Here is a 16,498-nt window from a genome sequence, read left to right as displayed (position 1 = left end):
ACCGGGCACTGGCACCAGTACTGCCACTGGGTACCAGGCACTGGGAATGGCACTGGCACCAGGCACCAGGCACTGGTACCAAGCACCGTGCACTGGGAATGTCACTGGTACCAGCAGTGGGCACTGGTTCCATCGCCAGTACTATCACCATCCACCAAGCACTGGATACTGGGACTGGCACCGGGTACTGGGCACCAGGCACTGGGAATGGCACCAGGACCAGACACTGGGCACTGGGACCATCACCAGTACCACCACTGTGCACCAAGAACTGGGTACTGGGACTGGCACCGGGTACTGGGCACTGGGAATGGCACTGAGTACTGGGCACCAGGCACTGGGAATGGCACCAGGACTGGGCACTGGGCACTGGTACCATCACCAGTACCATCACTGTGCACCAAGCACTGGGTACTGGGAATGGCACTGGGTACTGGGCACCGGGCACTGGGAACGGCACCGACACTGGGCACTGGTCCCATAAACTTGCACCAAGCACTGGGCACTGGGAATCACCAGTACCACCACCAGCACCATCACCAGTACCACCACCAGCACCAAGCTTCGTGCACTGGGACTGGCACCAGCACCAGCACGGGGGTCCCAGTGGGCTGTACTGGTACCAGTGCTGGCACGGGACTGGGAGCTGCCGTCCTGCTGAGCCGGGGGCAGAACGGAGCTGCCCACGTGGCCCCGGGACGCGTTTTGTCACCTGTTGACACCCGAAACGAGGAACAATTGCGCTTGGCACGCGTGCTGGCACCTCAAGCGAGCTGCCAGCGGGCAGTGACACGGGGCAGGGGACAAATCCTGCCCCCAAAAAATAAATCCCAAAAGAAATTAAAGATAGCACCAAGGCAGGAGGTATCCCGAAGGATCCCTGGGGGGCAGAGGGAGACCCTAAATGCCCCAAAGCAGCTCGGGGCTGGGTTTGGGGCTTGGGGATTTGGGGACCTGGTGGCACCGTGGTGCTGTTGGGGTATTGGGGTGCTCCTGGGGTTTTGGGGTGCTCCTGGGGTGCTGCTGGATCCCCGGCACCGTCCCTGCTTTGCGCCAGGCGGAGCGGCGAGGTGCGAGCAAACAGAGCACAACACAAGCTGTCGCCGGCAGCTGCCGCCTCGCCCACCAGCAGCACGGCCCCGAAAAAAAGGCAGAGGAAAACCTCTTTTGGGGGAGAATCCGGCAAAAATTTTTCCCCGCTGAACCCACGGACGGCAACCCCAGGGTCCCGGCTCCGGCAGCTCCAGGCCCCCCGCTTTTTGTGGGGGAAGGAGCAGCGAGCAGGGGATGGGTCCCCCCCCCCCCGTTCCCAAATCCCAAATCCCAAATCCCATATCCTGGCGGCCAGGTCACAGCATTTAGGGTGACCACTCCCTGCTCCTCCATCCCCATCCCTCCATCCCCGTTCCTTCACCCCTGAGCCCCCCCTTTTCTCCTCGGTCCCCCCCCCGTGGCCGTGACTCATGCCCTGCGCAGCACAAAACGTCTCCAACCCCCGGCCACTTTCGCCTCTCAAAAACCCACAAAATGCATCCGGGCTCGAGCGAGGCCCATTTACTCCCTTCCCCGCTGCCATCACGGCTGCCAAAAATAAAATAAAATAAAAGGAAAAAAAAAGAAAAAAGAAACCCTAAAAAGCAGGCTGCCTTCCGGAGTCGGTCCCCGGGGGGGGGGGGGATTTGATTTTGTCTCGGTAGAAATTTGCCTCGTGCTGCTGCTCCGGGGGCACTGTGAATTTTGGGATGGGATGGGGTGGAGATGGGGATATGGGATGGGATGGGATGGGATGGGATGGGATGGGGATGGGATGGGGATGGGGATGGGGATGGGGATTTGGGATGGGATGGGGATGGGATGGGGATATGGGATGGGATGGGGTTATGGGATGGGATGGGATGGGATGGGGATTTGGGATGGGGATGGGATGGGATGGGATGGGATGGGATGGGATGGGATGGGATGGGATGGGGATTTGGGATGGGATGGGGATATGGGATGGGATGGGATGGGGATGGGGATATGGGATGGGATGGGATGGGATGGGATGGGATGGGGATGGGATGGGGATGGGGATGGGGATGGGGATTTGGGATGGGATGGGGATGGGATGGGGATATGGGATGGGATGGGGTTATGGGATGGGATGGGATGGGATGGGGATTTGGGATGGGGATGGGATGGGATGGGATGGGATGGGATGGGATGGGATGGGATGGGATGGGATGGGATGGGGATGGGGATGGGGATATGGGATGGGATGGGGATATGGGATGGGGATATGGGATGGGGATGGGATGGGATGGGATGGGATGGGATGGGATGGGATGGGATGGGATGGGATGGGATGGGGATGGGGATATGGGATGGGATGGGATGGGATGGGATGGGGATTTGGGATGGGGATGGGATGGGATGGGATGGGATGGGATGGGATGGGATGGGATGGGATGGGATGGGATGGGGATGGGATGGGGATGGGGATGGGGATGGGGATGGGGATTTGGGATGGGATGGGGATGGGATGGGATGGGATGGGGATATGGGATGGGATGGGGTTATGGGATGGGATGGGATGGGATGGGATGGGGATTTGGGATGGGGATGGGATGGGATGGGATGGGATGGGATGGGATGGGATGGGATGGGATGGGATGGGATGGGGATGGGGATGGGGATATGGGATGGGATGGGGATATGGGATGGGGATATGGGATGGGGATGGGATGGGATGGGATGGGATGGGATGGGATGGGATGGGATGGGATGGGATGGGGATGGGGATGGGGATATGGGATGGGATGGGGATATGGGATGGGGATATGGGATGGGGATGGGGATGGGATGGGATGGGATGGGATGGGATGGGATGGGATGGGATGGGGATGGGGATATGGGATGGGGATATGGGATGGGATGGGGTGGGATGGGATGGGGATGGGATGGGATGGGATGGGATGGGATGGGATGAGATGGGATGGGGTGGGGATGGGATGGGATGGGATGGGATGGGATGGGATGGGATGGGATGGGATGGGATGGGATGGGGATGGGGATGGGGATATGGGATGGGGTGGGGTGGGATGGGATGGGATGGGGATATGGGATGGAATGGGGATGGAGATGGGGATATGGGATGGGATTTGGGTATGGAGGGACAGGATGGCAGAGTGCCCTACAGTCCCTGGGGACACGACACAGGTCTGGGGGGTGTCACAGCCACCCCCTCTCCCCACCACCCCACTAGGGCATCCAACCCATGGCGCAGGGCGCAGAGACGCCCCCTCCCCACCCTTTCCCCTCCCCGTGCCCCCAAAATCAACCCCTGCCCGGGCGAAGAGCCCTGAAAAAACCCCGAGGAAAACACCCGAAGGCTGCTCTGTGCCATCTGGAGCACAAAGAAAAGGGAATTTTAATTAAAAACTCATGAGCTGCTCGCTATAAATACACCGCCTCGGGAACACCCAGGGCTCGGCCGGAGGAGCCGTGGGGCGCACGGGGATTTTTGGGGGGGTTTGGACCACCCCGTTTAGGGTGCTCGGATGGGAGCACCAATATCGGGCACGCTGCTGCCCTGGGGGAGGAGAAAATTTGGGTAACTTTGCCCAAAGTGCCCCAAAAAGGTGCTCCTCCAGGCTCTGGGGGTGCCAGCAAGGGGAGCTGTTAACCCTGAAGCCTAATGATGGGTTTGTAGGAGGAAGGGGAAAGGAAAAGCTCTCCGGGAACAGCTCGGGGTTGGATCAGGAACGTTTCTGGCTCGGGATTTTGTCCCCCATCGTGGAGAACCAGGTCGGGATGGGGCAGAGCAGCCAGCCCCCATCCGGACACCTCCGCCAGGAGTTTTTGGACACCCCAAATTCTGCTTTCAGTAGCCACGGGGAGACCTTCGCAGGGGGAACCTGCACCTGGGGACCCCTTGGAGAGCCCCCAAAGCACCTCCATCGGGGGTTACTGGGGGATACTGGTTCTAGACTGGGTGATTTGGGAGGTTTTTTCCATCTTTAGTGAATTTATTCCGTGCTCAGTGGGCGCAGCACAGCCTGGGAAGGGCGGTGGGAGCGCGGGGGTGCACGGCGAGGCTTCGCCTGGGTGCAGAGCATTTTGCTGGCCACGGGAAGGACAATTTGGGTTTTTATTTAGGGGGATCACGCAAAGCTGAGACGCTCGGAAAAAAAGCCGGGCGAGGGGGGACTCCTCCAAAATGCTCCGGACCATCCTCAGGCTCTGTTGGAGAGCCCAGCTCACAGAGGGGCTGGGGGGTCTGGAGGGCTCCAAAAACCCCAATAGGGACAGGGACAGGGACACGGGTGGCACCGGCTGCTCATTTTGGCCGAGTCACCTCCGGGATGGAGGAGGTGATGTCCGGAGGGGCCCCGGCTCCCGGCACCGTGGGGAGGAGGCTGGGAGCCAGGGGGTGCCAGGAGGGGATAGAAACATCCGAATTTGGCTCATAAATTGGGGGGGAAAAAAACAAAAAGGAGAGGGATTTTTTGGGGATGTGGCTTGAAGCACCGGGGACACACGGAGAGCGGTGTCCTTGGTGGCAAGGAGAGCAGAGGGGTGAACGCAGCCTGCTGGGGGCTGGGGATCTTGGTGGTTTTTGGGGAAAAAGGGGCTGTGAGCATTGGGGTTAAAGCCCTCTTCTTGTCCTGAACGCTCTTGGAGTGGTTGCGAGGGACTCCTGGAGGTCCCCCCCCGCTCCAGCCCTATTTATTTAGGGGGATAACCTCCTGGTTAACCCGGCCTTGAAACCGAGAGCCTCCAGCGCCTGGTGTGACAGCAGAGGAACGAGCTCCGAGCAAATCCAATTTCCTCCGGAGAGCAAAAAAAAACCCCTGAGAGGCGAGGGAACAGCACGGCCCCCGGCTGCTGCTCCCCCCAAGGACGCCGCGGACCCCGGTGCGCTCACCCCGCAGCCCCTCGGCCACCATCCCCAGGGGGGCCACGGGGACTTTTTGCTGTCCCCTAAACCCCAGAATTAATACTAACGGATCCCAAAACCAGGGATCCAAAGGCAGGGGGGGGGCAGGAGGGGAGCGGGCAGCAGGGATCCGCAGCCCCCCGGAGCCAAAAAATCCAAGTCCCAGATGGGAACAGAGCGGGAAGAGCACCCCGGAGCGGTGCGCATCGCGGCCAGGCAGGGAAAAATGGGGGGGGGGCTGCTCCTGGTGCCTCCCCCGAGCGTTTCGTCACCCCCTTCTTTAATTTGGGTCTTCAATTTGGGTCTTCTTAGGGTTCCCAAAACGCCCGGGCTGAAGTTTGGTGATTTCCCACCCAATCACACACAGAAATGGACCAAAATCCAGCGCCCAGCAGGTAGCGGGTGCCGTGCCCCCGCTCCTGCACGGACCCAACCCAGCGCCTCCTGGGGGGGCTCCACCCCAAAAACAGCCCTGCCTCCAGCCCCACACGGGCATCCTATATGGGCCAGAAGACCCCCATAAAATTCGGATGCCTCAATCTCCCCCAAAAACGCATCCCCCAGCCGCTCCATGGCACCAGCTCCATGGCGCAGCCCCAGGACGCTCTGAAAGTGGGGAGGGGGGGCTCCCACCCCAATAGGATCACCCTGGTGAGGGGCAGGGAGCCCCCCTCTGCCCTGATTAGGGTTTTTTTGCAGCCTTATAGGGTTTTATTTTTTTTTTTTCCGCACAAAAGGGCCATCACCAGGAGAGGAAAAGGAAACCCCGGAGGGCGAGCGCCCACCCGAGCGCACCCACGCTGGGCACCCTCCTGTCCCCCGTTCCCCCCCCCCCCAAAAAAAAAACCCCAAAACCCTCTTTCCTCCCTCATTATCTCGCCGGGAAGGGATCCGGAGAAGACGGCGCAAAGCGCTATTTTAAGGGGCACAACCTAATGCGCAAAAAAGCCCGTTTTTCTGCCAAAATGGCCCCGGCGCTGCGCTCGGCCTCCCCGCCGCGGGGCCCCATGCCCAAGTTAGGCGAAAATATTCGGCGCCGCCGGCCGCCGCGGGGGCTTTGGGCCACCCACCCCAAAAAACCTGTCACCTCGGCGGTGGTGGCCCCGCGGGGACGTGGGGGTGGCCCCCCCCTTTCCGTGCCACCCCCAAGGGTCCTGCGGGGGATGGATGGATGGATGATGGCAGCGCGGGGAGCGAAGCTGGGGCTGTCCCCGTGGCCTTGTTCCTGTGTCCTTGTCACCGTCTCCGTGCCCTTGTCCCCATGCCCATGCCCTTGTTCCTGTCCCCTTGTCCCTGTCCCCTTGTCCCCTTTCCCTTATCCCCACCCTCTTGTCCCCATCCCTGTGCCCTCGTCCCTGTCCCTGTGCCCTTGTGCCCATCCCCTTGTCCTTGTCCCCATTCCCATGTCCTTGTCCCTCTCCTCTTGTCCCTATCCCTGTGCCCTTGTCCCCATCCCCTTGTCCCCATCCCCATCCCCTTGTCCCCATCCCAATCACTTTGTCCCCATGCCCTTGTCCCCAACCCCATGCCCTTGTCTCCATCCCTGTGACCTTGTCCCTGTCCCCATCCCCTTATCCCCATCCCCGTGCCCTTGTCCCCATCCCTGTGCCCTTGTCCCCATGCCCTTGTCTCCATCCCCCTGTCCTTGTCCCCATCCCCGTGTCCTTGTCCCCATCCCCGTGCCCTTGTCCCTGTCCCCTTGTCCCCTTCCCCTTATCCCCATCTTCTTGTCCCCATCCCTGTGCCATTGTCCCCAGCCCCATGTCCTTGTCCTCATCCCTGTGACCTTGTCCCTCTCCCCTTGTCCCCATCCCCTTGTCCCCATCCCTGTGTCCCTGTCTCCATCTCCGTGCCCTTGTCCCCGTGCCCATGCCCTTGTTCCTGTCCCCTTGTCCCTGTGCCCTTGTCCCTGTCCCCTTGTCTCCATCCCTGTGCCATTGTCCCCATCCCCATGTCCTTGTCCCCATTCCTGTGTCCTTGTCCCTGTCCTCTTGTCCCTATCCCTGTGCCCTTGTCCCCATGCCCTTGTCTCCAACCCAATGCCCTTGTCCCTGTCTCCTTGTCCCCATCCCCATCCCCTTGTCCCCATGCCCTTGTCTCCATCCCTGTGACCTTGTCCTTGTCCCCATCCCCTTGTCCCCATCCCCTTGTCCCCATTCCCGTGTCCTTGTCCCCATCCCTGTGACCTTGTCCCCATCCCCTTGTCCCCATCCCTGTATCCTTGTCCCCATCTCCAAGCCCTTGTCCCCATACTCATGCCCTTGTCCCTGTCCTCTTGTCCCTGTCCCCTTGTCCCCTTCCCCTTATCCCCATCCTCTTGTCCCCATCCCTGTGCCCTTGTCCCCATCCCCGTGCCCTTGTCCTCATCCCTGTGACCTTGTCCCCATCCCCTTCCCCTTGTCCCCATCCCTGTGTCCCTGTCTCCATCTCCATGCCCTTGTCCCCGTGCCCATGCCCTTGTTCCTGTCCCCTTGTCCCTGTGCCCTTGTCCCTGTCCCCTTGTCTCCATCCCTGTGCCATTGTCCCCATCCCCATGTCCTTGTCCCCATTCCTGTGTCCTTGTCCCTGTCCCCTTGTCCCCTTCCCCTTGTCCCCATCCTCTCGTCCCCATCTGCTTGTCCCCATCCCTGTGTCCTTGTCTCTATCTCCGTGCCCTTGTCCCCGTGCCCATGCCTTTGTTCCTGTCCCCTTGTCCCTGTGCCCTTGTCCCTGTTCTTGTCTCCATCCCTGTGCCATTGTCCCCATCCCCTTGTCCTTGTCCCCATTCCCGTGTCCTTGTCCCTGTCCTCTTGTCCCTACCCCTGTGCCCTTGTCCTCATGCCCTTGTCTCCATCCCCCTGTCCTTGTCCCCATCTCCATGCCCTTGTCTCCATCCCTGTGACCTTGTCCCTGTCCCCATCCCCTTGTCCCCATCCCCATGTCCTTGTCCCCATCCCTGTGCCCTTGTCCCCATCCCCTTGTCCCCATCTCTGTATCCTTGTCACCTTGGCATCTCTGTCCCCTTGTCCCCATGCCCATGCTCTTGTCCCTGTCCCCTTGTCCCCTTCCTCTTATCCCCATCCCCTTGTCCTCATCCCTGTGACCTTGTCCCTGTCCCCTTTTCCCAATCCCCTTTTCCCCATCCCTGTGTCCCTGTCTTCATCTCCGTGCCCTTGTCCCCATGCCCATGCCCTTGTTCCTGTCCCCTTGTCCCTGTGCCCTTGTCCCTGTCCCCTTATCTCCATCCCTGTGCCATTGTCCCCATCCCCATGTCCTTGTCCCCATTCCCGTGTCCTTGTCCCTGTCCTCTTGTCCCTACCCCTGTGCCCTTGTCCTCATGCCCTTGTCCCCATCCCAATCACCTTGTCCCCATGCCCTTGTATCCATCCCCATGCCCTTGTCCCCATCTCCATGCCCTTGTCCCCTTCCCTGTGCCCTTGTCCCTGTTCCCATCCCCTTGTCCCCATCCCCATCCCCTTGTCCCCATCCCTGTGCCCTTGTCCCCATGCCCTTGTCTCCATCCCTGTGCCCTTGTCCCCAACCCCTTGTCCCCATCCCTGTATCCTTGTCACCTTGGCATCTCTGTGCCCTTGTCCCCATGCCCATGCCCTTGTCCCTGTCCCCTTGTCCCCTTCCCCTTGTCCCCATCCCCGTGCCCTTGTCCTCATCCCTGTGACCTTGTCCCCATCCCCTTGTCCCCATCCCTGTGTCCCTGTCTCCATCTCCATGCCCTTGTCCCCGTGCCCATGCCCTTGTTCCTGTCCCCTTGTCCCTGTGCCCTTGTCCCTGTCCCCTTATCTCCATCCCTGTGCCATTGTCCCCATCCCCTTGTCCTTGTCCCCATTCCTGTGTCCTTGTCCCTGTCCTCTTGTCCCTACCCCTGTGCCCTTGTCCTCATGCCCTTGTCCCATCCCCATGCCCTTGTCCCCATCCCAATCACCTTGTCCCCATGCCCTTGTCTCCATCCCTGTGCCCTTGTCCCTGTCCCCATCCCCTTGTCCCCATCCCTGTGCCCTTGTCCCCATGCCCTTGTCTCCATCCCCCTGTCCTTGTCCCCATCTCCATGCCCTTGTCCCCTTCCCTGTGCCCTTGTCCCCATCTCCAAGCCCTTGTCCCCGTGCCCATGCCCTTGTTCCTGTCCCCTTGTCCCTGTGCCCTTGTGCCTGTCCCCGTGCCCTTGTCCTCATCCCTGTGACCTTGTCCCTGCCCGCAGGATCCCTGGGGAGCACAGGCAGCAGGTCGTGGGGCAGCATCACCCCAACTTTAGGACAGATTTGGGTTTTTCCTCCGTTTTTCAGCACGGTGAGGGGACTTTCCTTGAAAATCCCATCGTGTTTCTTCCTGGGGTGTTTTATTTTTTATTTATTTTAATTAATTTAAATTTTTTAGGCTTGCCATCTGCCAGCATCTGCTCCTGCTGCCGAGCATTTGGACGGGGAATAAAAACCCTAAAAACACGGGGCAGGGGGATAAATAATTCATGGGGCAGGGACTGAACAAAAATAACACTTTTTTTGGCCAAATCGTGCCACTTTCTCCTCCTCCTTCCCCATCGCTTTCTGCTGCACTGACCCGGGATATGGAGAGCACGCCTCGACCAGCTGAAAAATGGGGGAAAACCCTACAAAATCCAAACCCCATCTAAGCTCCCGTTTGCCCATCCCTGGGCAAAATCCCCGCTCCCTCTTCTTGGGTTGGGGGCACCCCTGGGTGCTGTGGGGGCACACAAATCCTGAGCTGGAGGAGAATGAGATTTTGGGGACACCTGGGGTGGCCCCAAAGGTGTCCGAGCCCCCCAGCTCCCACCCCGGAGAGCAAGCAGCTCGTTAGTGCTGCCTAATTGCCTTTCAGCCAAGTTTTTTTTTTATTATTTATTATTTTTTATTTTTTATTTTTTATTTTTTTTATTTTCCAGGCCTGACCCTGGGGGCTTCAGCTGTGGTTTCCCTTCAACATTTTGGTTTTATTTTTGGTGTTTTTGGGGTGATGTGAACGGAGAGCAGAACAGGTCCCCGTAGGCATCCAGGGGGTGAACCCCCCGCTTCCACCCTTCCTCCTGGACCCTCACCATCCTCCTCCTCCTCCCCCAGGACCCGGTTTTTAATTTCGGTGGGGGCTGGAGGAGGGAAATGGAGCAGGACACGTGCTGGCCGTGCCTGCTGCCCGCAGTCACAGGCTCGTTTTAGCTCGGACGAGGTGCCAGGGCATTGTCAGCAAGGAGAAAGGGACAGCGAGGGGACAAAGGGCTGGCTGCCGAGGGGTGGCCGAGAGACTTTGGGGCCCCCACACACGGGGGCTGTCCCCTCCGTGTCCCCTCCGTCCCTGCTGCCTGGAGCGGGGCAGGGAGGGATGGGTGGAGGGATGGATGGATGGATGGATGGATGGATGGATGGATGGATGGATGGACGGACGGACGGATGGATGGATGAGGGATGCAGGAGCTGGGGTGGGATGCTCAGCATCCCAGTACCCAGCACAAATCCTATCCTGATCCCCTGAGACCCTGCCCCAAAACGATGCTGCAGCCCTTGGCCAGCCACACACCTAAAAAGAGCATTTTTTTTGCTCCATCCTTGGGAAATCTGCCCCAAAATTAAGTCTGGAGTGCTGAAGGCTTCTATTTATTTATCTTTTTTTTTTTTTTTTTATCCTAAGCAACACAATCCTCCAGGTCCTGCCCGCGGGGGCTTACCCAGCTGCTGCTGCCCGTCTCGTTGGCACCAGGGGACAAGGAAAGGGACACGGCCGTGAAACAGGACACCGGCAGGACACCCGGTGTGCCCCGGGCAGGGAGGGGAAATAAACCCTCTGGAGGGGAAATAAACCCTCTGGAGGGGAGAATAAAACCCCTGGAAGGAGAATAAATCCCCTGGAGTGGGAATAAACCCCCTGGAAGGAGAATAAATCCCCTGGAGAGGAGAGTTTTTCGGGTGGCGGAGCTTGGGCGCACAGGGCTGTGGTTTGGCACCCAGGACCCACCTTGGATAACAAATTTCCACCTTTATTAATGCACTTAATATTTATTAAGTGTCGTAAGCAGCGATTTGCACTCGACCCATGTCCAGACAGCTCCTTGCAGGGCTCCCTGGGTGTCGATGATGAGCCCCATGGGCCACCAGCACCCCACACCATGCGCCCCCAGCCCTGCTGCTCCGCTCAGCCTGGTGCAGAGCCACCAGCCCTGCCAACGGAGGCTGGGGGGAGCACCAGCATTTCTCCACGTGTTTTTTTTGACCCTGCACATCTGTGCCTGGTCCCTCCTCGTCGTCCTGTTGACCCTATTTCGTGGGATCTTGCTTCCTCGCTCATCCCCCGGAGCCTCGCTGCGGCCACGGGGAGCGCGGGGGGCCGGGCAGGGCAGGGAGCTGCGCCCAAGGGGATTTGGGATGAGGCTGGATTTGCCCAGCCACAGCACCCCAGCTCCTTCCAAATTAATTCCTCCAGCTTTTCGGGCTAGCTCCAAGCAGCCATCCCATGGGAAAGGGAGATCAGTGATTACAGAAGCCTCCACGGTGCCGGCGCCGTGCCCATCATCTCAGAGCCGGGTGAGCAAAGGGATGAGAAGCATCCTTCATCCTCCCTGGGTGATTCCTGCCAGGAAAAGCCCTCGGAGGGCTGGGACGAGCATCTCTCCAAGAGCTGGACCCCCCAAAACGGGGGGGGGAAAGCTTGGCTGTGCCCCCAGGAGGTGCACGCAGCAGCCGGGGGGCAGAGGCAGGGACGGCACGCCCTGCTATCAGCCCTGCCAGGTGGCTGATGGAGAGCTGCGATTGCCACAGCAGGTCCCCAAAATGCAATTAGTGCCCTAAAAACAGCAGCTCCACGAGGCTCCAGCTTCCAGGGGCAGCGTTGGAGGGCAAGGCTTGGCTGGGTGGATGGGGGGGGAGCCTGCAGATAACGCCCCAGCGGTGACGTTGGAGAGGTTTGCAGGGGGGAGGAAGGTTTTGGGGAGCTCGGAGCAGGGATATCACAGCCCACATCTGCTTTGGAGCTGCTGGAGGGTGGCAGGAGAGGGGCTGAGGCCACCCAGCCACGCAGAGAGCACCTGGAGCTGCCCCCATCCTGCCCCCTCTGCGCCCCTTTTCCCCCGCGGACGGGCACAGAGCTCGGATGTGGGGCATTCAGGAGAGTTTGGGGCCCACACCTCCCTTTGGATAGAACAAAATCAGGGCACAAATTGCTCATCACCTGCTTTTCCCCTCCCCATTCTGTATTAAAACCCCTCCATCCCCTCCCCTTCCCACGGCAGAGCGCACCGGGCCAGCTCCGCGTGGCTCTAATTGCGGCTCTGCTCCGTGTCAGCCTCTTGGCTGCTCTCAAAGATCACGAGGAATTGATTTTTTTATTTTTTTTTTTTGCCTGCGAAGCACTCAGAAAGGCTTATTTTTAAATTCTGCTTTCCTCTAAAGCATCCCATTTTTCTTCCTGCCCGATTTAGATCCTCGGATAAACAGGATCACCCTGCGCGGGTAATAAATATCCCTGACCCCATCCGAGCCCTTCGAGGTGGGTTCGTGGTGAGCTGGCTCCTGTCTGGCTGCGCGGGGAGAATAATTAACACCACGGCCAGCAGTGCAGGAAGGTAAAAGGAACTGCGAGATCCAGGCATTAAAAAGGAGGTTTAAATACCCAAAGTCTGGCTGCGTGACCTGGTGCCATTTGGGCACGTCTGGGTCCCCAAGGTCCCAGGACCAGGCTGGCAGCGGGCAGGAGATTTTTTCCACGAGCTGCAGCTCCACCTCATCATGGATTGGTTTTAGGGTCTCCTTCTCTTTTTTTGGGTCCCTTTTTTGCAGCAAAGACACACAAAGGAGGCTTCGTGTGGGCTGGTTTCGTGCCAGCCCTATCTCCTCTCCACGGCCAGGGGAAGAGCATCCTATAAAGAGGCTGTGGCATTGGGTTTGTGCCCAGGGCTGGGACACTTCTCGGGGTCCCTGCCTCTTCCACGAGACCTCTTGGAGCCTGGTTTGCTCCTTTCACCCACCTCATTTTGGGTTTTTTGGGTGTTGGTGGTGGGCAGCAGCGCTGTTGGCACCGGGAGGGGCTCTGCTCCCTTCCCATTTTTCCAACCCCATGCATCTGGAGAGGGTTTTGGGGAAGCTCCAGGAGGTGCTGGCCTGGAGAAGACACCCCACACCGTGTCCTACAAGCTCTGCTCGTGTCCCAGCCCCATCCCACGCCTTTAACCTCGTGTTTCACCTCTGTGCATTCTTGCACCCCGGGGCAGCGCCGTCCACCCCATTTTTGATCCGCTCTCCCAAGCGCCACGGCCAAGTTTGCCTCGCCAAGCGATCGATAAGGAGCTGCCTGAGCCGTGCTGTGTTGGGGTAATAGCATTAGGGAGTCCGGGGGGGAATGAAGGAAATAACAACTGGCTTTATTAAGGGGCTTAATTAAATTACGGGGGCAGGATGGTTTTAAGCTCCAGTCCCGAGCTCTCGGGAGCGCACAGCCCAAAACCTCGCAGGGCTCCTTGGAAAACCTCAGCACGGGGTGCTAACTTGGATCAGGGTTTCCGTGAACAAGTGAGCCTACAAAATGTGTGCCCCCACCTGGGTGCACAGCCGAAAAAATGCAGAATCGGGGCATTTCAGGGATGAAAACAGCGCTGCGCTCTGGGCATGCAGTGGCCACGAGGATATTGATGGCAAAACAAGGGGAAATGTCTGGCAGGTCCCAGCACCCACGCAAAGCCCTGGGATTGCTCTCCCTCGGAGGCCAAACAGCAACGGGGAGGCTGCTTCGTCTCCAGGACACCACGGGGGGAGAGCTGGGATGCTGGCCCCGGACGGCGGCGGTGCCATAAACGCGCTGGCAGGAGCGGCGAGGGACATCTGCCGAAGACACGTAATTGAATTTTATGGCAGCGAGTGGATTAAGGGATCTGCAACGGGGAGGGGGGGGGGGGTGGAAATCACAGCGGCGAGGGCTGTGGAGATGGAGAGATGAATCCCAGGAGGGCAGGAGCTGAAAGGAGCTGAAATATCGGGGAGGCAGCAAGTTGGGGATCCTGCGTGCGCAGCTTGGACGGCGCCGCCTGCCTTCCTGCTTCTGCAGGGGCTGTGGAAAAAAATATGGGGCCATCCGAGCCTTTTTCGGCCTCTTTTGGTGAGGTTTGCCAGCACCCTTTGAGAGCCAGAGGCTCTGAGATTTGAGACATTTTGGGGATGGAGATGCCTCACGTCTCATCGCAATTACAAGATCAATTTTAGGGGCTCGCACCAAAGGTCGCCCCAGCCCTGGATGCTGCCCCAGGGCGCACGGGGCTGATATTTCTGGTCTCCAGACACTCCTGGCAGACAGGGGAAGGTCTCAGATGTTGCGTAAAGGAGCCAGGTGCTCTTGCAGACCACCGTGCTGAGCAGAAATCGGGGACCCACGGATCGGTCCAGCTCTGTCCTGACCCCACGTAGGGGTCTCACATCTCGCAGTGCCATCCATGGCGCCACGCGGTGACGGGCACCACGTGTGGCATTTCCCTGTTTGCTTTCCAAGCCTCTTATCTTCCCCCCCAGGTTGAAAGTCCAACCTCTTCGGATGGCACCGGGGTGCGCATCTGCCAGGTAATTCACCCGGCTGCAGGACGGGGGAAGGCAACCAGGAGAGATAAGGGGGCTGAGATAGGAGCCCGCCCCATAAATGAGCACCACGGGGGGGGCGGGGGGGCAGGTTGTCTTGTTATCAGCGTAAGAGTGAGTGGAGATAAGCTGCAAACAATTAAATGAGGGCTGTGAATTGCATGGTGCTCATAATGTGAGCCTGGAGATGCTCAGCCCGGGCTCCTCTCCCCCAAATTTGCCCCCGCTGATGCCAGCAGGGGTGGCTCAGGGCAAGCCCCTAGGAGCAGGGGGGTCGCCTCGTGCTCTCCTCCACTTCTCCCTCCCTGAAACGCTGTAAAAACACCAAAAAAACATTGCCGTGCCTCCGTTCCCGGACATCTGCAGCTGGGGGCAAAGAGCATCCTATGTGCGCCTTCCTCCCACCCCATCCATCCTCCTCTTCCTCGGTACAAAAGGGGCCTTCCGAGGTGGTCTTGGGTCTTCCTGCATCACAAGGCACGCTGAGTTCCTTTATTAAAGGGTTCCTCGTGCTTTAAATGTATTTATTTTGGGGAAAGGAGGGCTTGCATCGGTCTGCGGTGCCGCTGGGCTCATGGCACGGGGGGGCTGCCTTCCTCTTCTGGCAGGATGGATCTGGGAAAAGGGCCTCAAAAATAGGGGCCGAATTCGTGCTGGTTCTGGAGACGGGGTGGGGTGAGATGAAATGGGGTGAGACAAGAGGGGGCGAGACGGGGTGGCGAGGTGAGAGGGTGGGAGGAGACGGTGCTGGGGATCACAGGGACCTTGAGCAGAGGACCCCATGGTCCCATGCCATCCTATAACACACGCACAAACCCCAAAAAGACAGAATCTGCAGCAGCTGCAAAGCAAAACCCCAAAACTGGCTGGGTGCTGGAGCAGGAGGAGGACCCCTTGTCCCAAGGGATGTCCCAGCTCCCCCAGGCACCTGCAGGACACCTGACCAAACACCCCAAACCAGGAATTCCTGCCCAGCAGGACCAAACAGTGAGAGAAATGAATTCTGAAGCCAATTTTTGTCCTGGTCCCATTTTCCCCTGGTTTCCCCTCCTGCGCTCAGCGCCCAGCGGGCAGGAGCGCCGTGTGGGAGCAGGCTGGAGCCCTGCTTCGATAAAGAGGGGAATTTAATTGCTTCGTTACCAAATACTGGATGACAAAACAATCGCCCTGCACAGTTTCATTCCCCTGAATGAAAACATCTCAGGGAAGCTGTGATCTATTTCATTTTTATTTTTATTTTTATTTTTTTTCCCTTCTCTCTCGCGCTCCTCGGCGGCTCACGCGTCTGCCCAACAACAATTCAATTAGGAGAGACCTCGCTCCCTTCCACACACGGAGGAGCAGCAAAACAGAAGGAGAACAACGGTTGCATGAAATTATCTCAACCCAGCCCCTTCGGAGAGGGAGAGGACCGAGGGGGTGCTCTCCTCCCTGCGCTTTGTGCTGGGTGTGGAGAGGCGAAGGGGCCCTGGCTGTGCACGGGGTGCGCATGGGGTGCAAGCTGCCTGATGCTCCCTCATTCTCCTTTCTTCTAAATATTTTTTTTTACATTATTCCAAGGCCAGGGCTGCGTGGTTGAAAGGGTCTTGGTCACGTCTTTGAGCCCTGGAGGATAATTTGGCTTTAAGCTTGCCGGCACCCCTACATCTGTGCTTGGAGAGCATCGCCCAGGTCCCCTCTGCTGCCTCCCCGGAGCGCACACAGCAGCAGGACATTCTGCACTGCTTGCATGGACATATCAGGACCCCAAAATCTCACGGGGTCCCCCAAAAATCCCTTCCCGCCTCCAAGCCCTGCCTGGTGCCATCCCCAAGCGAGGAGAGCCCTGAGTCACGGTCTGGGCACAGGCAGTGCCTGCGAGCGCCCCGGTTCCTCCCAGCTTTCATCTCCAACACAGTGTGGGAAGGAGCCTCCGAGGACCTTTTGATTGCATTTCCTTGGAAATTTCGCTGCCCAAATGCGGTCGATGACTGAGCCAATGCAGGCAGGCTACGCGCCGGGGCCAGAGAGGCCAAGGAGCGCC

This window comes from Anas acuta, chromosome 3 (genome assembly GCF_963932015.1).
Source record: "Anas acuta chromosome 3, bAnaAcu1.1, whole genome shotgun sequence".
NCBI lineage: Eukaryota > Metazoa > Chordata > Aves > Anseriformes > Anatidae > Anas > Anas acuta.
The sequence above is the reverse complement of the archived record's forward strand: the minus strand, read 5'-3'. Positions refer to the sequence as shown.